At 41.1% G+C, this 25,784-nt stretch overlaps 1 protein-coding gene across 1 annotated transcript in view; it reads left to right on the top strand.

Moving 5' to 3' along the window:
* The window catches only part of hs3st4 (heparan sulfate (glucosamine) 3-O-sulfotransferase 4), an 82,837-nt gene that overhangs the window by 22,195 nt on the left and 34,858 nt on the right, over nucleotides 1-25,784 (top strand). The gene's annotated exons all lie outside the window — the stretch shown is intronic.

Raw genomic sequence — 25,784 nt, 5'->3', positions numbered from 1 at the left:
CAAGTCACTTTTTCAAGTATTGCACAGTGAAGTCTTTTGAACGTTTACTAGGCGAAATCTGCATTTTCCCCACGTTTGTCCTTCTTTCCTTGCCATACTTTTGCATCATGGTTTAATATCCTTCACCGTGATCGCTCTTTTCAACTTTGTGATTATTACCATGATGCTGTTCTTTGTACAATATGAATTTGTTCTCCGAATTGTGGTTATTCTTTATTTATGAAGAAAGAGTAATTAGACAAAATGCTCACAGTACCGCTTTCACATAATCATTACATCAATTGCATCTATTGTCTTTAGTTATTAGTTTCCAATGTGACAAAGAAAGCTTTTCACAATTAAAATCTATTTTCTTTCCTGCGGCATAAACATTACTAACTGGAACATGCATCCCCTTCTATTAGCTAGATTTACTCATGACATTTTCTTTCTGTTATTTACAGTTTGCCAGCTTTATAATGGAAAAAAGAAATATTATGCCATTGACAAGGGCTGGTGTTTTGCCAAATGACCATGAAGGACATACAAGGGATTTCAAGGTAGAGTAAACACCAGCTACAAGACTGTGCTTCACTGTGCGATGTAATGGACTTCGAACTTTCTTTGAAATACGTCAGACATGATGCTTTGGTTTCTCCTTTAGGTTTTATCCAGTCAACACCAAAACCACTAGTGCCACAGAAACAAAGCAGCAATCTGTGTGTTCTGAACTTTGCAACTTTTCATAAGTGTAAAAAAAAACGGACAAAACTAAAATGGTCAACATGGTGAAAGGCGAGTATTCTTGTTTGACTACTCTGGGCTTTACAGAGATGAATAGAAGTTATCAAAGCAGCCAAAGTCCGTCCCCTGAGCTTTACGCAGTCGTGCCGGCCCCCGCAGGACAGCTGGAGTGCGATTACACCGGGGTATATGACCTCTCACTTTGAGACTGCTGACCTACATTGTGTCGAATGAGGAGAATCCTCTTTTTTGTCTTTTCTTCTCCTGGGTTCTGCTGTCGGAAAATAAACATTTTTTGACAGGATAGCCCTAGGGTACTCCACGGTCATTCCTCAACAAAGACTGACTTGTGTACCAACTCCTTAATGCTAGCACATCAATTATGAATGTGTCTCGGCACATCCATACAAATTAAACTTTCAAATGGAATATTGTTCTTCGCAGGTCTTTCTTTTCCTCTGAAGCTCCTTATGTCTCTGCTGTCACTGTTTCATAATTACATGTCTCTTCCTTTATTCTAATTCCTTTTTATTATTTGTTATTGTTTTCCCAGTTTACAAATAGCTGTTTTTAAAAGCGCATTCCAAACGGGGCTTATATCTTGAGATTGAGAAGTGACAGGTAGTTGTTTAGGTTTACTTTTCTCGCTTTTTTATTTCACTGGTATGTAATAGTCAAAACTGGTATTTTAGTGGTCAAACAGGACCCAGCTGTACCACGCTTGATATTACTGAACTTGCTCTCGAAAACATCTTAATGACAACCAACTGCTTAAAAAATGAGAAGACCTTTATGTGATGGCATTCTTGGCATGCTTTAAAGGTCTGTGTCGAACAAAAGATCATCAGAGATTCACAACTTGAGCATAATTAAAACTTCTCTGACCTAACTAACCTGTGCAGTGATTCTGACTAATTGCATGTCAAAAATAGGCCCACTGACAGTAGACTACTGTACCAGAATGCAAAGGATGCAAATTAATAAGAATAGGACTGTGAAGATGGAATTGAATAATAATGTAAAGCCATATCCTTTTGATTGTGTGATATTAGCTTAGCTTCTATTAGTGCCAACAGGACAGGCGGGTTAAACTCTATAACTTTGGACTCGGTCGCTGCTCATTCTGAGATAAGGCGTTTACCGAATAATCTTTTAGCAGGCAGAATTGAGTATTCAGCAACTCCGGGACTGGACTCGAGGGTAGAGAACTTTGCAGGAGAAGCTGGGTTCCAGGGGGGTGAATGTTGATAAGGTGTTTAGTTTGCATTCCTCGTGGTGTTCAGTGCTTTAATTTCACGGCAGCGCCAGTCACAGCCTCTACGAACTGACAGCTGTAGCTCCACTACTCTGTTAGAGACGCTGGCAGCTCCATTATCTGGTGTGAGGAGGGAGTTTGCAATGCAAATCCCTCCAGCTCTCGCCTGGTTCTCAGGTTGAGCTTACAGCTGCTCGGGAGGAGCCGAGCGAGGCGTCTGGACCAAGGTGGGAGAGAAGAGGCTATTTCTAGCACAGTGGCACGAACATTGATGGTCATTTTATCTTTCCTACACTGATCTGTCAACCAGTTAGCCGGTACACAGGCAAGACCGACTGTGACCCAAAGCCATTAGTCATGATCTGTGCTCAATAATATTAGAACATTTCATACATTTCTGTACATTCTGTTCTAGTTTAAATGTTTAAACTATTACCGTCAGTGGATCCTGTGGGCTCAGGTGTATTTCCACTGTTGATGATTCAAATTTGAATACACACTCGTATCCCCAGCTAGATCATCTCGTGCAGAAGAGTTTCGTGACTTTTCAGTTTAACACCCTCACAGAGAGGCCATTGCCTTCCTTCCTTAAACACATCTCTGCTTCCATCGTTTATAACAGAATGATTTGTTCAGTGTTTTCAGATCCCAAAGAAGCTTGTTGTCATTGCTGACAGGCAGTTTAAGGTAGATTATCGCATTTCAGCTTGTCTCTGGACTCTCACTGGACCAGAAGAGGGCTCTCTACTGTATCACCCAGAAAGTACAGCCTAAACCTAGTGCAACTGGTCGTGTCCAGTTAAACAGACACATAAATGAAATAAAACTAACCGAACTAACGCACACTCCTCCCTGCCGAGATGGTCGTCCCCCGAAGGATTGGCAGGGGTCCCCCGATGAAAGGGCAGGGAAGCCGCTGGTGTCTGCCCCTATCCTGCTGTCTCGTGTGTGGGTGAACGCCGCTGTTCTGCCGGGTTCACACTTCCTCGTTTTAAAAAAAGAAATGAGTTGCACTACCCACACGCTAGAGGAACAACACGCCCGATATAGAGCAAAAGATGTTAATTTCTGCGCCAGCTCCCCGCGCTGCCTTCACATTCTCAAGCTGTCTTTATTTTTTATTTTTTTTTCCCTCTCTCTCTCGCCGCAATCAAATCCATTACGGCATACTTTTGTGTTAACATTGCGAGCTGAATTTTTTATAAATGTGCCGTTGAAGCAGCCTGTGAACGTCAGACTTTAGGCACAATCATGGAGGGGTTTCTGATTTCCCCGTGCACCTCAGACAGGGGGTCCGTGTGGAGAGGGAGGTCAGAGAAGTGTCCACATTTATACTTCCTATCTAATTAAGTGCACACACACACCCACACCCACACACATATATATACATACACTTGTAGGAATGTACAGACACATTGTCTTGTTAATTAACCATCCAAACTGGAAGTTCAAAGGAAGTTCACAGGCAGGAAGATGGAGCTAATGGCACCGGGCATGGGGATTAACAACTAACCTTCAGAGTCTGCTATTTATTTCCAGTCTTTTATTAGCAAGGTCTTTGCTCCTCGGAGTTAGAAAGTACCCGATGCAGACATGCAGAACAGATTTGGGACGGAGGGGATCTTGGGAGGCTTCCCAGTCTGAACAATAAGTACTCTGGGCTCGTGTCTGGTCTTTATGACGATTGTTAGCAAAGATGGACAGTATTTGGAGCTGTTGGTCCCAAAATTCATTCTGTTTTAGGTCAGTCGTGTAAACTGGTTATCCCTGTAGTGGAGGAATGGGTGCTGTGGCTTTTGGGTGTTTTTCTTTATTGCTCATTAAATTTGCAAAGGAGAAGATGATACTTGGAGCTTTTATAGATGTTGGGAGCACATGTGAGAGATGCAAAACTTTTGGTGATCAAGGTGATGCTTTTATGGGAGCGTAGCCAAAGCAGAAGCCAAATCTCAGATATTACAGTCAAAAGAAACGATTAACTATGAAGCTCATTTCAATGAATAATTGAATAAGGATGTCTTGCAAGATGTGTGTTAACATGAAATCTTGAGTTGGTAACGCTTTATGTTACACTGTCATTAATAAATGATTCGTAAATAGTTAATAAAACAGTTACGAACCATTATTAATCCCTGTATAAATGATCAATAAGATGTGATTTATCATTCATAAATTAGAAACACAATAGTGTCTTTAGGAGCTGCCAAAACACTAATTTGTTTCAAATCTATATTATGGGTGATAAATCTTAAAAAGGTTTATTGATCATTTATACATGGGGATAATAATGTTTTATAACCTATTTACCCATTTTTTTAATTAATAAGACTGTAATATACCCTTACATTTTATTGACCACTGACCAATTAAATGTGTTCAGTGGAATAAATTTCAAAGGCATTTAAAGCAGACTATAACTATCAAACTTCCTGTTGCCTGTCCTCGATCACATGCAGTGTTGAATGAAAACTAGACTTTGTGAATGGGAGGAAAACTGAAGAGAGCAACTTTTTCTTAATGTCTGAAAACATCCCCAAAAAAGTGTTTTTTAACAAATCTGCTGTAATGAAGAACGGGGAGGGGGGGGTAGAGTAGACAACATCTGTATGCTTTTGGTTGCACGTCTTAATAAGTCTCTTCCAGTCAGACAAGCTGTCCTGAATACTGAGGCTCAGTCAGCTGCTCGCGATGGTTAAATGGGAGAAACAGCTGCGGGCCTGAGACAAATCAGAATGCAGACTAATTTACTGGCTTCTTTGTATGCACTGATTAGCAGGTGTGTGTGTGCCATTCTGTAGACTGATTGACAGTCGGTCGCCGGGTCGTGTGTCTTGGCGCACCTTGTTCAGAGCGAGAGCGCCAACAGAACAGTTGATTCTTTCTGCCGCTGAAAGAGACCAGCGGGCCGGCGATATCCTTGGAGAGAAGATTCGGCTGCTCTCAAGGAGGGAGAGAAAAGCCCATTCTCATGCAGTATCATCCCTCATCTTAATGAAGACTTAAAATTCGCTAATCAGAATTCTGAATTCCTTTTCCTCTTTTAATCACACGGGCGCCAGGCGAGCCGTTGGAGTCAAGTGTCAGCATGAATGGCTCCTCTTCTGACTCAATAGTAATAGACAATGTTTAAAGCCTTATCAGTTAAAAGTGGTAGAAGGTAAAAGGAATTAAGGAATTTTGCGGTTTATTTTTATACGACCCATGTGGTTATATTTTTTGACGTTGCTCTGCTCTGGATGAGCCAGTAGATTTACTGTCCGATAGCAGTCCTACTTGATAGTCCAGATTTTTACAATATCAGTAACATTTTTTGGGCTGTGTGAATTTAGTTTCATCTTTGTTTCATCGAGTGCTGTTTGAAAGCATCCTCTTAATATCTGGATGGACTTATATCTGAAAGACAACTTTTTGAACAAGTTGCCCTCAGTCCAGATTTGACTCTTTGTCAGCTATAAAAATTATGTTGCCTGGCATACAAATCTGAAGAAAATACTAACTGCTGTTGTATGCTTTATGGAAATGTGTTGAATAAATTCAATAATAATAATAACTCTACAGCTCTCAACAATAGTCTACAGTAAAGTTTGTATTCAGCAGTATTTGAGTAAATATTTGCTGTCTTTTCTTGCCACCCCCTGTGGGCACGGTGTGGCTGTTTTGAATTGAGTTTCATGGTGTTTTATTTCCGTTCCTTGTGTTGTTTGTAGCTGAGCTTCCGGCCGCCTGCTCGGCACACGGGATCTCACGGCACCGGCGCTTGCACCTCCTGCGACTCTCACCGATTGGAAACGCAATGCTTGTTTCCGGTTTCTTATTATTTGTTTTTGTCCCCTGTCCAAATTCCTCCGCTCCTCCTCCTCCACCTTCTCTTCAGCAGACAAACCCCCTCTCCTCCCGGGGTGATGAATTATAAACCTCTCACCGTGCCATACTCCAGCTTTGACCTTGATACACTCAGTCCCGTTGCCAGTATTTAGCGCCAGCCCGCTCCTCCATCATTGTCAGATCGCAGCCTAATGAGCACAAGAGGCGAAGAAAGTCAATGGCTAAATTGATTCGCCTAATGAGAAGCATTCACCGCTAGCTACCAACTTATGGAGTGGTAAAATGTGCTTTCTCTGCGTTGACCCATCCCTGCCTTTCACTGGGGGTTGTGTGCCTGTGTTTTTTATCATGTCACTGTGCTTTCTGTGACCCTATTAACACAGACAATCCATGAAGCATATGGGATGCACTTCTCTCTCTCTCTCTCTCTCTCTCTCTCTCTCTCTCTCTCTCTCTCTCTCTTCCCCCCTCCTCCAAGCCCACGACTTCTGTGGCCTTTTGATGACTTTGTTCTCTTGCTGTCTCTGCTGTAACCCCTTGTTAGCCAAGCATGGGTACCATTTTCATCTCAGTCCCAGGTTGTGCTTTTTGATTTCTTGTATTATTGTTATTATTTGAACATTAAAATGGTGGCAGGGGGAGGAGGGGCAACAACCAGCCACTGGTTTATGGTAAGAGATGTAAGGAGACTACTATTAGAGTCAGTTACTCTACATGATGGAGCTAAACGAAGAATACATACTTAGAGTAGACCAGTACTTTCGGTTGCTTTGCTGCTCTAACCAGGTGGGGCTGCCATTTGAATGACCAGGTATAAACAGCACAGCGTTAGGCTTATGCCCGGTTGGTTGCCGTTCCTTCACAGAAGCTGCCAGTGAAACAAAGGCAGAGCGAGATTGAAATGGCCTCCCCGGCGATGCCACTCTGCTCCTCCAGTAGGTACCAGATTAATGTTTCCAGGCTAATTTACATATAATTACACAGCAGTTGCTAACAAAGTAGAGGGGCCATCTGTAATTGCCTAACTTTTACCTTGTAATTACAGAGCAATTTGTTCGCTATAATCTTAAATGCTACCAAAATTAATGTGTTAAAATATAATTCAAGGCGAAGGGTGGGAGTCATCTCAGCGCTGATTTCCTTCTGATTTGTATTGCTGGTCCCTGATTTTACTGTAGATTAAGGACTTCCAATGTAATATATATTTTTTTTATATGTGAGTAGGCAAGTAGGGGAATCTTTTTGTCTTTTTATAAATTTGTGCCAGTTTATTGAACCCTGTTTTAAAGATGTGGATATACAGTTTCACTTTGTGTACTTGCTGCGGCTGCAGACTCCTTAATGATTATTGTAGCTGAGTAGAGGGAAAATAAAGTAAATTCAAATATAAAGACATAACATAAGCAGCTATGGCTTTAAAAGGAGATCTGTAATAACATTTGGACAAAGCAGGATTTAAATACATGGCACTTTTCCGTTTGTGTATTTGCTGACACAAGTATTGTTTCCGTGCTCTGTACAGTTTATACCACGGTATAATTCAATAACTATAAACTGGAGAGGTTTAATCCCACTCTGAATGTGTAAATCTAAGGGATAAATACACAGTTTAAGGGCAATATTGTCAAGATCAATAAAACAAGCCTGTTCGTGCTCACTGGAAGTTAATTATTTTCTCTGTCAAAGCGCCTTGTGTTTTAATTAGACAAATATATGTTTGTGCACATGCAGGATGTCTAACCTGACCAGTCGGATATCTTTTTCGACTCCTTACTGAAAACGGAAAGATAAATGATCCTTAAAAGGGTCAGATTACTTCAGTTAAACGATAAGATCAAGAATATTGTACATTGTAATTCCACAGTGGGTGTTGAATTTGTTAATTTCCAAACTAAATTAGCAGAATGGGGTAATTGTGGAGAAATGTATTCTTAATATTATATAAAATACCACTTTATACAGCTTTAATGAATGAAATAGTTGGATAAGTTCCCTGTGATTCATAAGATTAGCATTTTTGCAATTTTAATAGGTAAAATTAATAACACAACTAATGATATGGAGTTTTTTTTTTTTATTTATCAACTGTGACTTGATGATTACATTGTGTGGCCTGTAAGTAACCATTAGATTACATTTTATCCAATTCATTTCCATATTAACTTCAGGCACAAATGAAAACCTAACTAACGAACCGCGTGGTATAATTGTTGTTTCCGTCCTCCGGCCCGAAAGACGTTTCTCAGAGAGTGCGTTATCAGCCAGTCACTTCCCTCACTTATCTCCATCTCCCTTTCAACTCGCTGAAAGCACTACCCACCTGTTGACCACGTTAATCTCCTGAAATTAATTATATATTTAACATATCGGCGCAGGGCTGAGCAGCTGCAGTTCAGAGACGCGTGCCTTATCTCCCGTCACTCAGCCGCCTCTCCCACAGTCACGTCTGCCTGCTGCGGCCCCTGCGCAGGAGCCCAGGGGCCCCACTGTGCGGAGAGGAGCTCTGCTTTCTCATTCCAGACACAGACCCGCTGCTGTGCTCTGGCTTCCCCCCCATCCCTGTCTGACTCTTAATAGTGGTATTGGCAGCTCTCGGGAAGATTGGCAGGAGGTGCAATCAATCTAGCCTTCCCAGAACCTGCCGTCATTGCCAAGGAGCCGCGGTGCGATCCAGGGGCTGGAAGGATGCACACAACTATTCAGGGCAGCAAAGCCGGTGGACCGGGTCTGCAGTGTTGTTGTTTGTTTTAATCTGCCGTTTTTAATGATGATATAATTACTTTATTTCTTGTAACCTTTCACTGTCATTCCAATGAAGTCTCCAGGACAGGGAGTGATTTGCTCTGTACGACTGAGTTCCCGCCAGGATAATTACATCAGAAGTTACCTTGGCATACTGGATATGGGGGGATAGCATTGCTCAGCAGCGCGTCCATCACAACAAACAATAGTGGGAGTCTGTTGTTCTTCCTGTGGACCATAGCTACCCTGCCCAGCCTGGCACCTGTAGTTTTGGGGAGAGGGCACAGACCAGATCGGTGACTTGTTTCTTACTTAGGGTGTTACCTGAGGGACAGACACAATTGTTTGTGTTCGTTAAACCATGAACGAGGCCCTGGTGTTTTTGATAGTGTTTTGATTTGTTCTTGTTGTTATTAACAAGAATCAGACAACCTTTTTTCTTTAAACACTTAAACTATGAAACACAATTACAAAGGCAACATGTATGGGTAAGCTGTTGTTTGATGCCCGCGGGGATGTGTATGAGTATAAAAACACGCCGCCGCCGTCGTCGTTGCTGTTGTTGTTTTTGCAGCGGCACACAGAATGGCGTGCTGTCTGTTTGTGCCGCCTCGCCGCGCCGCAGGTGTGCGCTGTGTTGTGAAGAGCTCTGGGGCTCGTGCTGCTATGGCGGATAACGAGAGTCTTGTTTTCCACCCGGGACTATCTAATGCAAAGTGCCGAAACAATGTCAGCATTAATAGGGAAGGCCTCCTCGGCTTCGAAACAGTGTCTGTCCCTGTTGGAGGGGTGAGGGTTGGCTGGGGGGGCAGGCGTTTGCGTGGGCGCCGTGCCAGGGAGCTCACAGAGGTGACATTTACAGTGTTCAGTCTGATGAGGAGCACAGCACGATTAACAATCATGTGACCCAGGTGAAGACCTCAACAAGGACTCTGGGTTTTTAGCTGGGTAAACACATTAGGGTCCTGTCAGAGAGGCCCTGTGATTTGCCTGTTTTCCATTCTGTTTTAAGAGATCGAATTTACAGTCTTTGATAAACAACTATTCACACGGACAGATAACCAATGCATGAAAAGACAGGCTAATGTTTCCCAGCATTTATTCTGTATGCTGAAACACAAAACAAAACAAAACAAACCCACTCATTCTCGAGAGCTGGTATCTAATTTCACTGTAATTCCATTATTTGATGCGTACCCAAGTTCCTCTGAAGGGATTATATCCCAGGTGAAATGATGAGATGATAAAATGGCATGCGAGGATCACAACACGAGATGAATCATAATCATAATGTTGATAAGATGAAGAAGAATTATGAGCTGTGCCCCTTTATTATTATTATCATAAGGAGCGGATTTCTACGGGTTAAAGCGAGATTAAAAGGTTGGTGGCTTTGCTCAGTTCTTTAATATCGCGGAACTGCTTGAACCAGTTAAGTGAAGTAATGAGCAGAGTAGGAAAAAAGGAGATTATATTTAGAAAATCACCTACCATGGTAAACATATTATTTTCTTTGCTGAGGTAATTAGTGTTTGTGAATATTAACAAGGCAATTATTTGTGTGTGTAAACACCAAGAGTCTCAAATCTATTAGGCCCGCTGCGTGCGTCGCTTACCTGACTCTGCGGGAAAGGAGCTAAAAAATATAAACACCTCTGCAAAAAGGCAGGCGGGCTTTAACTGAGGGGCCTTGATTGACACTGCGATAACCCTGGCATGCTCTGCTGTTTAGTGGGACTGCGCTGCCAAAACACAGCAGCAACAACAACAGCAGAAATGGACAACATAATTCCCTTTTTCTGTTTCTTTGGTGGTGTGCAGGCCAACTCTTTTAAATCCACGTGGCTGCTGTTATTGAATTTGTTAAAACCTAGGGTTGTTACTTCGAACACCATCTCATTAAGAAATTCAGTTGCGAATTAAATTAATTTCCATCCTCTTTTTTTATTGTGTTTGTGTCTTCATTGAGGCCCAGAGCAGCCCCCACGTTCCTGGCTCATCCCTCCTTTTCTGTTCACAAAAGCCAACGTTTCATGAGCTTTTTGCTTCCCCCTAACATTCAGTTTGACATTTGAATATATGGAATTTAACATTCATCTCGAATAAAGAAATGAAAGGCAAGAACAACGTGGGGACCATCACAGGCTTTTGTGTGTCCCGAAGTCATCCATCGCAACTAAAACTAGCTCACTGCCATCATTCATTGTCGATTCATCTAATATAACATCTCGCCAACCACACCAGAATGCTAATTTAAAGCTCGTCTCCCCCTGGATTGTGCTCCCTACCTTTGTTAGAACAATAACTAATTATGCACAATGAACTGCTGAAGCCACTTTAAAAAACACAGATGAATCTAAATTACCCCAAAAGCTTTAAAATTAAATCTGATCCAGTTAATTAAAAAAACAAAACTCTGTTAGACTTTAATATTCTATTATAATTAAGAGGAACCCTTCTTCTTCTGTTATCTTTTGTTGTAGGCTGGTGTTGAAAGAAGATAAGTTGCACGTCCAAAAGCGATTAATTAAGTTCCAAAGCGAGACGGGTAGAGGTCATCTTTAAAAGGAGGCTAACCTTTCATATTTAACTCCCTAGTTAGAATGTTAAATTGAGCTTCACTCAATTAGGTTTCATCAACTTACCAGGTGACATTTGCAGAATGTGTCTTTAGTGTGTCACCCACCATTACTTCACCCATTCTACCTGCAACAGGTTTTTGTTTGCAGTGTCTGAGCATGGCAGTTGAAACCAGTCTGATTCACACGAGTGTTTTATTGCCAAGATACGAGTTTGGACGCCTGCAGCCATAGCAGCTCCTGTTTGCATTGCTCTTGGTGTTAAACAGATTGAATGAACACACAGCTTTTACCAAGACGCATAATAACAGCATTTCCTACTTTTAAGTGATAGAGAAATCTATATCACTCCATATCAAGCCGTTAATAAACATTATTTCGTCTACTTTACCAGCTACGCTAAGAAAAATTCCTTGTTTATGATGTTTGTGTCCAAATTATGTTTATACGTGGAGTCCATCGGTTTGGGATTTTTGAAAAGGTGTAATTTTTGAAAAGGTAATTTTGTGATCCGGGGCGAAGCATCCCGATGTATCCGAACCCGGCTGTGCTTGGCCTGGTTGTTAGTCAATTTAAAAGCAGAAAGAGAGTTGAATGTAACTCGGCCAATATTGCATTGCAGCAAAACGGTAAAAGCCATGAAGTTATAAAGACACTCAAATTAATCTTAAGCCTGACCTGTGCTCAGCCAGTGCAGTTGGGACTGGGCCAGATGCTGTTTTGCTATGGATAGGCAAATTGTCCTTCCCCATCAGCTTTGCAGCTCGGCACCAAATGCTAACATAAGCAAGTCCTGATGCGCGGGGCAGGGTGGTTGTTTCTTTCGATTTATTAGTTTTTAGTTGGGCTCGAAGGTCGACGTTTACTGTATGTTTCCTGTAAACAATGTTGAGTGTCCACTTTAAAAGATAAATTGAGTGGGAAAATACAAAAAAAAAGAGAGAGAACACACTGGCTCCCTTCCCAAACGTTCTTAAAAGGGAGCACAGTTATATCTTTCTTCAATGAATTCGCTGAAAAACACCGGAAAACTTCAGAGGAATTCAATAACTTGTGATAATTTAGTTGACCCACTTTGAAGTGGCAATTTAAAAGACTGTGAAACTGCATTTAATTGTACCTCAGTGCCAAACTTAGTAACACTACACTGGTCCATTAGAGATCTTTATCTTTTTTTCTTTACTAAAATAATATAAATTGCAGGGTAAGCCAGTTTCGGTGTCGAATAATTAAGCTAATGCCTATTCTACCTGGATTCGCAAATATCTGGGCTACAGGGGGCTGAGTGACCTCTCACCGCTGGGCTTCCTTCATTACCACAAACACAGTAAATGAGCCTTCATATCCCCGATCGTGGCAGAGAGCGAGATCAGAAATGATGAGCGCAGTGCAGAAATGTGAGAAACGAGGCCAGGCTGTCGATAGCTTTGGAGTGCTTTCTTCTTTTTGATATCCTGTTGGCAGATTTCATATTGAATGTGACTGTTGACATTTCAGTAATTTCTCTTCGCGCACACACTCCCCCCCAAAAAAATCACAGTAAACAAAAGCAAGTTTTCTCCTGTATGAGACGGCTCCCGCGAGAGCAGGCAGGCTCCGCAGTCTCCGTACATTCACTTCACAGGAGTCTAGGCACTTCAAATATTCAGAGGAGCCCCGAGGCCATTCTGAACAGGTTTAGCTGGAGTGCATCACCTGTCAAGCAGCATCGATTCAGCCTCTGACTCAACTGAAATAAAAACAGACCTGATCGTGTACTTAAGAGAAGCTACACTCCACCGGCACGCTAGGCCTGCCGCGCGAGGGAAGCGCTTGCAGTGTGCTCAAGTCATTTACTCTGCTCATAAAACGTCTGCCTGGCTTTTTTTTTTGTATTCCTTGCTTTAGCACACAGATTCACTTTTCGGGGAATGAAAGCACGGCTGCGTGTATGCGGTGAGGGGCGAGGGACCCGAACCGTGTCGACAGCTGCGGCCAGGCAACCCGAAAGTACAGGTCCGCGGAAAGGTCTCGGTAATACAGAGATCACTGCGAAGTCATTCCTGACAGGGTCCTCTGCCAAAAGGCACTGTTCCAGGCGGCTGGTACCACTGGATAACTTTCCACTTCATGTTCCCTGAAAGAGAAGCTTTCTGATTTACTAGAAACAGTCTACTTACCTCTTAATAAGTATTACAAAAGCCATTGACATTCAGGGAATCTGCTACTGCTATTTCCGTATATATATGAAGCCATTTAATTTATGTACTGTGACGCTACTGCCCTTCTCTATTTATGAAATGGCAACCATTGACTTTCCTGGTCAGGAATACAATCAAGCAAGGGCAGAAAAGGCAGCAGAACAGAAATCTGATGTGTCGTGACCTCCAGGTAACCTGCACCACATTATGTATATATTTGAAATCCTGTACTCTCTTCCTATTCCTTAGTCTAGATATGGCATACGTTATAGAAATGAAGACTACACAGGCAGCTTCATTGATTTGATCAAGGGGTGGGGTGGACTATATTGGGTGGATGACCTGTGCCTGATTAAATAAAATGTTGTGACCCACTTGCTAATGGTAACTACAGACCTGAGCTGGGTAGTGGAAGTGGAAGAAAGGAACATCTGACCACACCACCGAGTTAAGGTTTGTAGTCAATCACATGCTCCCTCAAAACCTGAGAATTGAAATCCATAGATTGGAGCCCAAAAAATGTATTTCATTCGACTGATTTCCTTATGAACTGAAACTCTGTGAAATCTTTTTAATTGTCGCATGTTCTGTTTACATTTTTACTCATAGACACCCAGTTCCGATGACACGGGAGCCATCAAGTATCGCATGACACTATATCTAAAATCCCATTAGACTGAAATATTTATTAGCAATTGAATTTCGTGATAGCGGCATCTTAATGACTGCAATCATTATTTTTTATTGCGAATTTGCATTTTTGACCAGCACTTCACAGGGAAGATGGACTGCTTTGAAGAACAAAGTGATTTAAAAAAAGTCTTTTTTTAAATTATTTATTTATTTATCATTATTATCCGCAAGAATTGGAATTTACATAAGAAGCGAGAGAGTGCAAAGCGAGGCTGTTTACTGTGCAGATGAGAGTCCCGTGGAAATCCCAGGAGTGAGTTATTAAAATTAGGCAATGAAATGGATCTGACAACAAATAAAGTGAAACACCGCACACGCTTTATTTCTAACAAATTATGTTTTATGCCACTTTAAAAATGACTCGACGTGTTGAAGGAATTTAACTATTTGGGTTTCTTATACACCTCCGTTGACACCTCATAACAGTCCCTCTGTTTGGGCTGCATCCAGCCACAGATGAGTCAAAACATGCCAGAGAAATAATATTTAACTGACAACTGTTTGTCTTTTATAATAATAATACTTATTAATAATAAAATCTGTAATCTCTCACCCAGATCAAACTATCAAACGAAAACAGAGCAAGCTCTTAAAATAGCTTGTTTTGGTTCTTGGCAAATCATATTTCAGTGACACGTCGTAGGTTTGATTTCTCTGCAACAATCTCCTCTCTTGCAGAGGATCTTTTTTTATTCTTGAAGGGCTGTCACTGTTCATTTTCCTACCTTTTTTTTACCTTTTGAACCGTGTTATCACCTGTCATGGTGTTTGGTTAGTTGAAGTTATTGTTCTTGATGTGTTCTTTATTATTTTTACAATCTCCAGGTAGTAATGAAGCCTCCAGTTTGAGATTTCTGCATGGTTGTCAATATCTTTTGAAGCTCTGTAGAAAGAGAATAGAAAGCAGATCCATTCGATAGCTTCCTTTGTCCACCTTTGGTCTGTTCTTGCAATGTGTTCAGCCCATTGCCATCTTCCATTTTAGTATTTGTACTCTCTCAATGAGGTCACAATATTATTTGCATGTATGTGTTATATGTTTATAATACAATTAACACATATAAACATACATATAAACATAGTTTTCCATATGGGTATGTGGTAATATATCTAAAATATACAGAGAAACAAATTGTCTGGACATCAGTGATTGTTAACTGAGGCAATTAAAATTATTCCATGAAAACAATAGAGGATAATTCTCTCAAGCCTTCATTAGCACTTCATCTTTAAGAGACAAATGCCCTTTGATGTTCCAAGAGGAAAAAAAGAGACGCAATAATAGAGAGATGCCTCATTTTTTGAAAAATCAATAATAATTGTATTCATTTTTACATTTATACGTTATTTTCCATGCTGATTTTAGATCACCCTGTAAACCCTGGCTGACGGCTAAGCCATGCCTGGTCTGAGCAGGCCAATAAGATAGCTTGAATTCAGACCCGCAATATCTGACCTGTAGAGTTCAATTTCACCCGCTCTGGGGCCCCTATGCACCTATTTATTATAGTTTTAAATATTCATAAACTATGTTCTATCATTCAAAGGGGACACTTTTCAGTGAATTAACCTTTGTTCTTGGTGCTATAGAAGCATGAAGGAGCATCAGGCAGATATGGTTAAACCCTGTGATTAAAAGCCTCTCCGCACAGACTGATACCCCAGACAGAGTCGACCTGACACCCGCTCCCCTCCAGACTCCAGACTGTGTGCATTTTTAACAAGCTTTAAGTTGCCAATGCAGTGTGTCGGTGGAGGGGGGCTTTTGCTCTCTCCCTTTCCTGATTTATTTATTTATTTCCCAGTAAGTTGCTGTGTTTGCATTTAGAACAACCGAATGATGAATTTCAAGCAGCTCAACTTGTTCCCCCTCGCCGATAACCTTTTGGGTCTCATCCCTGCTTTCTCTCTCTTTGGGATTTGCGATAAAGGCCCCAGAAAGGGAATGTGTGCTTTTCTTCCAATCCTTACTTCCCTTCTACCCCCCCCACCACCTGAGAAAACATCTATTACTCCGACGCATTATCTTCTGTGCTGTTTTTCATCCACTAGGTCTTTTCTTGAGCCAACACACCACTTTAGCTTTTAGCTCTTCTTTACCTGAGGCACATTGCTTACAAGGTGGAAATGTAGTACATTTGTAAAAAATGCTGAAGGTATATTTCAGCTTTTATTCCGAGTGCCTTCTTTAAAGCCACTATGGCGGCTTTAGCTATATATATATATATGTCAATAAATACATTCTGTTCTTCAGTTTATACTAAAAACAGAGTGAAATCTAGCCTGTTCTCTCAAGGTGTCTCTATAAACGTGAGACTTGCCATCTGCATGAGACAGCTATGTAACACAAAACAGGCCGAAGTGCCGATCTGCTGAGCAGTCCTGACAGATGCAGGTTTTGTTCTTGTTTGTGAGTAAGTGCACGGGAGACAGCGACGCTGGGGGGCCAAACACTATATAGACGCCAGGGCAAGCACAGACGACACCGCAAAGACGCCGTAAAGTTGAGTGAAAAGATAAGGGTCGAGGCTTCTGAGAAAAGAGGCCAGTTAACTGGACCATTAGTGACAGGTTGGGGGAAATGTCAGTGTGCCGGTGCTTTGGATATTTTGAAATGAAACCAGATGGATTATTACCCTGGGGACGCGTGGAGAAAGATGACACAGGAACTGAGGCAAGGTGAAGGTGAACCACTGTGCGATGCGAGCGCTCGCTGTGAGAGGCAATCTCGCCAAGAACACCCAAGGTTTATACGATGTAATTGCTCTCTGATTACACAAGTTTGAGGAGACTCTTGCAGGAGGCGGGTGAAGGCTGCAGCACTTTGTTTTAGGCCGGTTCGCTGTTTTTCCATTAGGCCTTCTTGTCCCACATGGATTATGGGGAAATCCATTTGCCATAAGCAATTTTTAAATGGGCAATACATCAGTGGGAGCCTCTATATCTCCAGGAAGAAAAGGCGATTCCTCCCAAACAGTCCGGTAGGATATTAAAGAAATGTTGGGTCTGCTACTTTACAGATAATTAAAGAGTGGAAGAAAAAAAAAACATCATCCTGTGGGGTTTCATTAACAGCTGCGCTCAGATGTTTTGGATTTAATCTAAATTCTTATAATACCAAAGGTCAGCTTGTTCAATTTTTTTTCCCATTTTTGTGGTACGTGTAAATTTGACTCAGTTCTGTCTCTTCCTGCCCATCAGACGGCTTCGTCTCTTCAAGGTCGGCACCACAAAAGTTATGATGGCTGCCAACGTGCTTCTCAACAGGACCAGTCTAATCTCATTTACAGCACAGCTATGGCGTGCGCCGAATCAAAGAATAAAAGATGCCATTGAGGGGACGGGGGATAAATAAACTGAGCTGACACCTGGTTATTAATGTTTTTAGAGTTGATAATTTGTCATTGTGCACCAGCTGATTGGAGCCGTTTGATCCTCTGGAAGGGGTTTAATGACGCTGCTTCGGAGCAATCTTTACTCCAGTTGAATAATAGATACATTATACGCACTGAAAGCAGCGTATTAATATAATAATAAATACAATCAAACACGGTAATGATAACCACTTCCAGACATCATCTTCCACAATGATTCTTGGACACAAACAAATAATGCTGTTTGATACTGTGCATATTTTAATGTGGAACATAGTGGTGACATGTTTGTTATAATGGAAATTGACGCGTCCCACCAAACCAGTACCATTATCTGAGTCAAATTTAATATACTGGATGCTTACACAGATGCCAGGAGGACTCAGGAACTTGGTCTGAGGAACGTAAAATGACATGTGGTGAACCTAGTTGGAATTCACGAACTACGTGGTTCTTCCTCTGAGCTTCTAATCTGTGTCAAATGGAATCAATTGCTCAACTTTTTTATCTCATGTGGAGGTATAAGAACATAAGACAGTGTTCAATTGAGAGGAGGCCATTCACCCCATCGTGCTCGTTTGGTGTCCATTAATAACTAAGTGATCCAAGGATCCTCTCCAGTCTGTTTTTGAATTTTCCCAAATTGTCTCTTCAGCCACATCGCTGGGGAGTTTGTTCAGATTGTGACGCCTCTCTGTGTGAAGAAGTGTCTCCTGTTTTCTGTCTTGAATGCCTTGAAGCCCAATTTCCATCTGTGTCCCCGGGTGCGTGTGTCCCTGCTGATCTGGAAAAGCTCCTCTGGTTGATGTGGTCGATGCCTTTCATAATTTTGAAGACTTCATTTGGCCAAAAGCAAGATAGATAAAGAAGAATAATCATGTTGAGAAGTTCTCCCAGTGACTGATTTTAATAATTCGGATTGTTAGCCACTCTTAAATGAACAGTGGTTGGGGTGTGAACAGTTTAAGGTTAATTTAAACTGTGAACGAGTTTGCCGGCACCTTTAAACACTGACGAGAGGAAAGATTATGGTGCTGTCTGCGTTTATTCCTTCTTGCTGCAGTGCAGCACCTTCTGTTCACACGAATACCAGGTGTCACAACTGCCAGGATACACAAGAACATCCCGAGTCTCTCTCTTAATGGAGATCCTCTCGCAGGGCCACGCTGGGTCGAGGGGAATCTGTGAAACCAAGTGCTGTGACATTAGGCCATCTTCCTCTTCAAACGGGAAGACGTAAAAAAATTTTTCCCTGAAGTGAATGTGAAGAGGAGTCAAACTGTGTTAACACGGCTTCAAGATACTTTGTGCCTTTGATAGAACTGAGTAAGCAGCCACAGTCACACCCCACGCATGCCGGCGCTCTTTGGTTGAATTTATTTTAGTTTTTATTCCAACAGAAGCTGTAGCGCTACCCTGCCTCTGCAAGAGAAAGAGCACAACCACAGCTGCAGGGTACACTGTGGAAAGCTTACACCACAGATGTCTTTATTTGGAGAGAGTTGGGAAGTACACCAAGTTATGAGCCTCACTTACTTTACATAAACACAACGTTCTGGTGGAATGATCTAGAATGGCCTTCACCCCTGTGCTAAGTGAGTAGTTTCAGCAGTCAAAATGCACGGGAGTAGGGAAAATAAGCTTCACTGTCAAGGGCTGAGATCTTCTGAAGTGACAGCTCATGCTATTTCGTTAGAGTTGCACGAAGCCTGGAGATTCTTGACAAAAGTTAATTATAAGAAGAAGAAAAAAGTCCATCAATGCAATGAAATGCTTTATCAATCTCAAATGCCATTAACATTCCTGTGACCTTTATGTTCTTCCAGGGTAACGTTTTTATCTCTGTGGTTGCCTGATAGTCTTGTTCAGACTTGCATGCTTCACCCCGAGAAATCTGATTCTCTCGATGAGGTCGGAGCCAGTGACATTACAGCCGACCGCCCTGTTTCTCAGAGAACAGAAAATGAACTGTTATGTGCTACTGGTTTTCGTGTAATGCAGTGATTTGCAAGTCGTTTAACCCTTTGTGCAGCACACTAAAGACTTCCACTCCCTCCCTCCCGTTAAAACAAATAGAGTTGTGTCGTTCTGGTAGGAATTATGTATTGAACATTTATTTTTTATACTTTTTTTTTCTGAAATTCAATTTGACAAGGCTTCGTCTCGGGCAGTTTTGGGAACACAGCTTTGAGCTTTCAACCCCTGAAACTACAATGTGACGCATTATTCGCCACTGGAATACACCAGAGCTTTTCTCTGCACAACACACTACATTTCGGAGGTCTATTATCTATAATGTATGCATATAAATAAAACAGATTTGATTCTCTGTATTAGCCAAGTGGTAAGGCTCTTAATGAATAAAATGCATCATTTGAAAGCAAGGTGTAGACTGCCTCAGAGATTGAATTTGCATTAAGGAAGAGCTGCAGTTCCTATCAATTATATTTACATATGCTGGCCTTAAGTTTTAACTCCAGGAAGCCAGTCTGTTGATTTGTTTTACAGAACCAAAGCCCCAGAGAGGGGCGGATAAATGTTGTGGCTGATAATCAGAGACGGATGGATATACGGACACAACCTGCCGTCGGTTTTTGTCCTTATTAATGTGTTCTTGTATTTATAGTGTCGAATTGGCAATTACCTACTGTATATCAGTGAAGACCGTCCCAGGAGTGTCAATCGTATCTGGAATTTCATGTCAGGAGAAATGTTACACAGTACACACATCCATAAGCAATAGCTAGGAAGATTAGTGCCTATGTTGTGCTAGCTAACAATAATCTGGAAATCCATCCCACATTCATTAAATGAGAGTAAATTTCCCCCCCCCCCCCCAATATACATGTACTTTTAAAATGCTGTTAGGAAATCGTGTCCAGGTGGATGATACTAATTGTCCTATTCTTGTTGTTCGGCACACACCAGATATCAGTTTTATTTTTACAGTTATTCTTCTGCAGTATTAATCAGATAGTTTTGTCTTTTTCTTTTTTTTTTTGTTGTTGTTGTTAAGCAAAGGAATTAAAGTTGCCTTTATCTGATAGAATAAAACTATAAAACAAATAGTTAATATTTGTTGCAGATCTTCTTTATCCATCAGAAATTATGTTGAAAGATAATGAATAGAACGTGAATGCGACAGCGGCTCCAATAGTTATCTGTGTATCAAATTGAATTATGTAAGGAAATAAGATCAATAACAAACCAGAGGATGTCATCTGGCCCTTCGTGTGTCGGCGGTAGATAATCAGCGTCTGTTTCCTGAAGGATCCCTTTGGCCACTTTGACAACACGGTTGTGTCTTTGTTTCTCTGTGTGAAGATGTGTGCAGTTTTCACTCTCCCTGACCTCCACTTAACACAACATCTAGACCTCAGCGCTTCAGTTTGTCAGATATTGTTTTAATTATTAATTTAGCTGCCATGGGTTTACACCCTCTGACCCTCTCGATAGTGGCTCGGGTAAGTGTTCGAACACTTGACACCTGAGACACACAGACACAAGGCCCCTGTGTTTCTCTGATGACAGAAGCTTTCACATTTTCAAGGAGGTGTTTAGTCATACTTCATTTGGTTTGAAAATGCTCATCATGTTCAATTAATTAGGCTACCTTTTGATGTCATTCTTTTTATATATATAATTATTCAGCGTTGTTTAGGCTCAGATCACTTAATTAGCTTCTTCAGTTGAACATGGATTTTGCTCTAACCAAACTGTTGTTGTGTACATAAAATTACATCTGTACATTTTGCATATTTGTAGAACTGACATTTTATCAAAAAAACATGACTTCCTTAAAGATTGTGTTAACCTGTTGTTTTTGTGCCTGTGGTTGCCGTTAGTGTGTCAGCAGTATATTTTCTGGTGTTGTTGTAGAGTGTAAGTAGTGGAAAAATAGGCTAAACGGTTCATGGGAGACTCACTATATATATATATGCCCCTAATCTGGGATGACCTAGAGCCGATACAGCTGTGGTCTCTCGGCATCTCAAAGGGCTGCAGTCGTGACAGTTAACTTCTTGGTGTTTATGGGCACAAAGTCGTTCCAATAACTCTGATTCAATGTTGTCAAGCAGCCATGAATCAACATTACCAATGTGGCTGGTAACACTTGCCTTAACGTTATTAGGTTACTGCAGAAAAAACATTACATTTTATATTTACAAAAAACCATTGTTGGCTATAAACTGTACACCCCCCCCACCTTGTGTTACTCATTACTTGTGTTTTTGTTACTGTTGAATATATTTAAAGCCAGGATTTACTGAGCATTTTTAGATTTCTTGGCTTTTTTCTTTTCTTCTTCTCTTCTTTTCTGTTTCTTTGTGTGGTCGTTTGTTTTGTTGGTACAAGAATCACTTTCAGCTTTCTTGGACTACAGATAAAGTTGACGCATTATCATATAAATGAGCCATAAGAGATGAATTATCAAATTATTTTCTGTTGCTTTCAGCAAAAATATGTACTCTGCTTGAGTGCTTTATTTATGAAACTGTCACAATTATCAGGGAAACAATCCCGCATCTAAAGCTTATTAAAATTCCTAATAAATGCAATTAGTTTTAGCTGCCAAGAGAAGAGACGTGAGCTTTGATTAGAAACAAGGTTATAGATACTTTGCATTGTTTGCAGACATGTGACTCCAATAACCATCCGATTTCAGAACTGGTTAGATTAACATTTTCCCCAGATTAAAACATGATTGAATAATCACTAATTTGTCAGATATGCTTCATAATTTGAGAAAATGTAATATCTTTCCATCGCCGGGGGCTTCAATTTCAAACATGCCACTGGTTAATTGAAGCATAATTTTTTATGAGATGGAAGCCGACCCGTGATCTGCAGTACAGTGACCCGCATTTGTCGATATATTAAACTACAAACAGAGAGCATGGCGCAGGTACTGAGAATTAAATCATTCACCCTTTGAACTGTTTGTTTTGACAGCTGTAATATCATATGCGCTGATATAATTATATGTGCCTCTGAGGGGTTTGAATTTACTCGGCTCGTATCTTGTCTTATTATAGAATCATCATGAAAGAAAAAATATATTGTGCGAGATATGTATGAAAATATATACTTATACATTCAAATATATACATCTTTTGGTTTGGTTTGGATTATTATTAAAAATGTGAAATAATTGTGGAAAAAAACATTTAAAAAGTGTCAAAACAGCAAAACAGCAAAACAGCAAATCCTAGATGACCAGTGTAATTAGCACAAGCCTGTCCCCTGCTCTTCCAATGTCAAGAGACTGTTTACCCAATTAGAGAAGTGCGGCTACTTAAATATAGTTCCGGTCCCTACTTTGACTAGTTAGTTCAATATTGTAATGAGTTCTGTTTTGCAGGTTTCTTTCTTTAATGGCAAAATCAATGTGTGTATTTAGCGCCGGGCACTAGCTCAGCACAAACTGACAACAGATAAGTAGACTTACAGTGCGTTAATTGGCTCGTGCTTTGCATTTCTGCACTAATGAGGAAAACGGGGAACATTGGGGGCACTCAGAGTCGTGGCAGTTGTGGTTAAACAAAGTAGATGCTGTTTGTAAAGTTGAGTGATGTGTTCAGCTACTTGCTCTCCTGATTAGCGTTTGTCAAGTAGGATTTGGTTTTCTTGGCCTTCATGTACAGCGCAGTGTTTATTAGGATGTGGTCAACTTCGCTGGCCTTAGAAATGTGCTGCTATGTCTTTCAGCTTCACACGTATTCTGTTATGGTAACTTATCCATCTGGGCTTCGCCGACTCACTGCATTGATATCATAAATACAGTATTGTAAATAAAATAAATATCATAAGACTTCCAGAAACTACAAGAGGAGGGCTACCACGTCAACCATATAGTTTTTTACGGGGAAATCGAACAAGATGAGGACTAGACTCTTAACCTGTCTATCCACAGAAACAACTTTTGGCTTTTCAGTTACGGACTGTGTTTCCTATCCAGACACATTTCAGACGGAAAGGAGCTGATCAGGATTTTCATTAGTACGAAGCTACTGATCTTAATTTGTTTGTTTTCTTGAAGGAGGAGACATTTTTTCTCTTGAAAGCCATTCCTCTACTTTCTCCTTACTTTTTTGATATACAGTTCCCCCCCATCATCTTTAATGAGAAGAGAAAAGAAAACGAGATAAACCTGGCCTCCAAAACATCAGGCTATTCTCTGCTTTTGACACCTACAAGTCCAAAAGCCGACATATAGCCACAGAAGCTGCTGTTGTTCAGATAACTCGGATCCGCCTGACCCTTGGTGGCACTTGGCCCGGTTGTGAGTCGTCCCCGGGGAGTTCCCGGTCACAGCTGGCCAATGTGACGGCACAGACTTCAGCCGGCAATCTCTGGATTACAGACACCCAACCCACGATTTCTCTGATCGAGCCACTCAGGAGTTCTCATGGGTTATAAATTGAAGGAGTTGTTTTTTTTCCTCTCTCTCTCTCTTTGTAAATTTCAAGTACCCAACTTCACCCACACACGGAAAGTGCCAGAGTAAAGCGATTCATTTGATTGAAGATGATTGATTTAATTTCTAAATGAAAACAGCAGCTCGCTCTTTCCCATGGTTTTGTGGTCACATTTGGGCGTCCCTTATTAAGTTACACCAATTTCCTAGCTGCTTTTTGCCTTTTTTTTGTCAGTATAGATGCTCTGACGTCAGCCTCCTTCATTGTTACCTTGGTTACCACGTAGAATAGATGAAAGTTTTTAGAGAAGCTTCTGCATGCAGCCCCGTCTGTCTCAGGCAGGTGACATATATGCACAAAGACTGTACATATATTGTTATTTTTTAATATTATCTCTAAGGCCACAGTTCTCAGGTGAAGCTTTTAATTCTACACCTCCACTTCTTTTGTGGCAACCAATTTTTATCATTATGTAATGTTTTATCTTTTTATTATCATTAATTTTGATCACATTTGATTATACACTCACCTAAAGGATTATTAGGAACACCATACTAATACTGTGTTTGACCCCCTTTGGCCTTCAGAACTGCCTTAATTCTACGTGGCATTGATTCAACAAGGTGCTGAAAGCATTCTTTAGAAATATTGGCCCATATTGATACGATAGCATCTTGCAGTTGATGGAGATTTGTGGGATGCACATCCAGGGCACGAAGCTCCCGTTCCACCACATCCCAAAGATGCTCTATTGGGTTGAGATCTGGTGACTGTGGGGGCCAGTTTAGTACAGTGAACTCATTGTCATGTTCAAGAAACCAATTTGAAATGATTCGACCTTTGTGACATGGTGCATTATCCTGCTGGAAGTAGCCATCAGAGGATGGGTACATGGTGGTCATAAAGGGATGGACATGGTCAGAAACAATGCTCAGGTAGGCCGTGGCATTTAAACGATGCCCAATTGGCACTAAGGGGCCTAAAGTGTGCCAAGAAAACATCCCCCACACCATTACACCACCACCACCAGCCTGCACAGTGGTAACAAGGCATGATGGATCCATGTTCTCATTCTGTTTACGCCAAATTCTGACTCTACCATCTGAATGTCTCAACAGAAATCGAGACTCATCAGACCAGGCAACATTTTTCCAGTCTTCAACTGTCCAATTTTGGTGAGCTTGTGCAAATTGTAGCCTCTTTTTCCTATTTGTAGTGGAGATGAGTGGTACCCGGTGGGGTCTTCTGCTGTTGTAGCCCATCCGCCTCAAGGTTGTACGTGTTGTGGCTTCACAAATGCTTTGCTGCATACCTCGGTTGTAACGAGTGGTTATTTCAGTCAAAGTTGCTCTTCTATCAGCTTGAATCAGTCGGCCCATTCTCCTCTGACCTCTAGCATCAACAAGGCATTCTCGCCCACAGGACTGCCGCATACGGGATGTTTTTCCCTTTTCACGCCATTCTTTGTAAACCCTAGAAATGGTTGTGCGTGAAAATCCCAGTAACTGAGCAGATTGTGAAATACTCAGACCGGCCCGTCTGGCACCAACAACCATGCCACGCTCAAAATTGCTTAAATCACCTTTCTTTCCCATTCAGACATTCAGTTTGGAGTTCAGGAGATTGTCTTGACCAGGACCACACCCCTAAATGCATTGAAGCAACTGCCATGTGATTGGTTGGTTAGATAATTGCATTAATGAGAAATTGAACAGGTGTTCCTAATAATCCTTTAGGTGAGTGTATATACACTACCGTTCAAAAGTTTGGGGTCACTTTGAAATTTCCTAGTTTTCCATGAAAACATGCATGAAATAAATTTAAATAGGAAATATAGTCATTGGCAAGGTTAGAAAAATGATTTTTAATTTAAATAATAATTGTGTCCTTCAAACTTTGCTTTCGTCAAAGAATCCTCCATTTGCAGCAATTACAGCCTTGCAGACCTTCGGAATTCTAGTTGTCAATTTGTTGAGGTAATCTGAAGAGATTTC

The sequence above is a fragment of the Amia ocellicauda genome, chromosome 17 (genome assembly GCF_036373705.1).
Source record: "Amia ocellicauda isolate fAmiCal2 chromosome 17, fAmiCal2.hap1, whole genome shotgun sequence".
Lineage (NCBI taxonomy): Eukaryota > Metazoa > Chordata > Actinopteri > Amiiformes > Amiidae > Amia > Amia ocellicauda.
The sequence above is the reverse complement of the archived record's forward strand: the minus strand, read 5'-3'. Positions and strand labels throughout refer to the sequence as shown.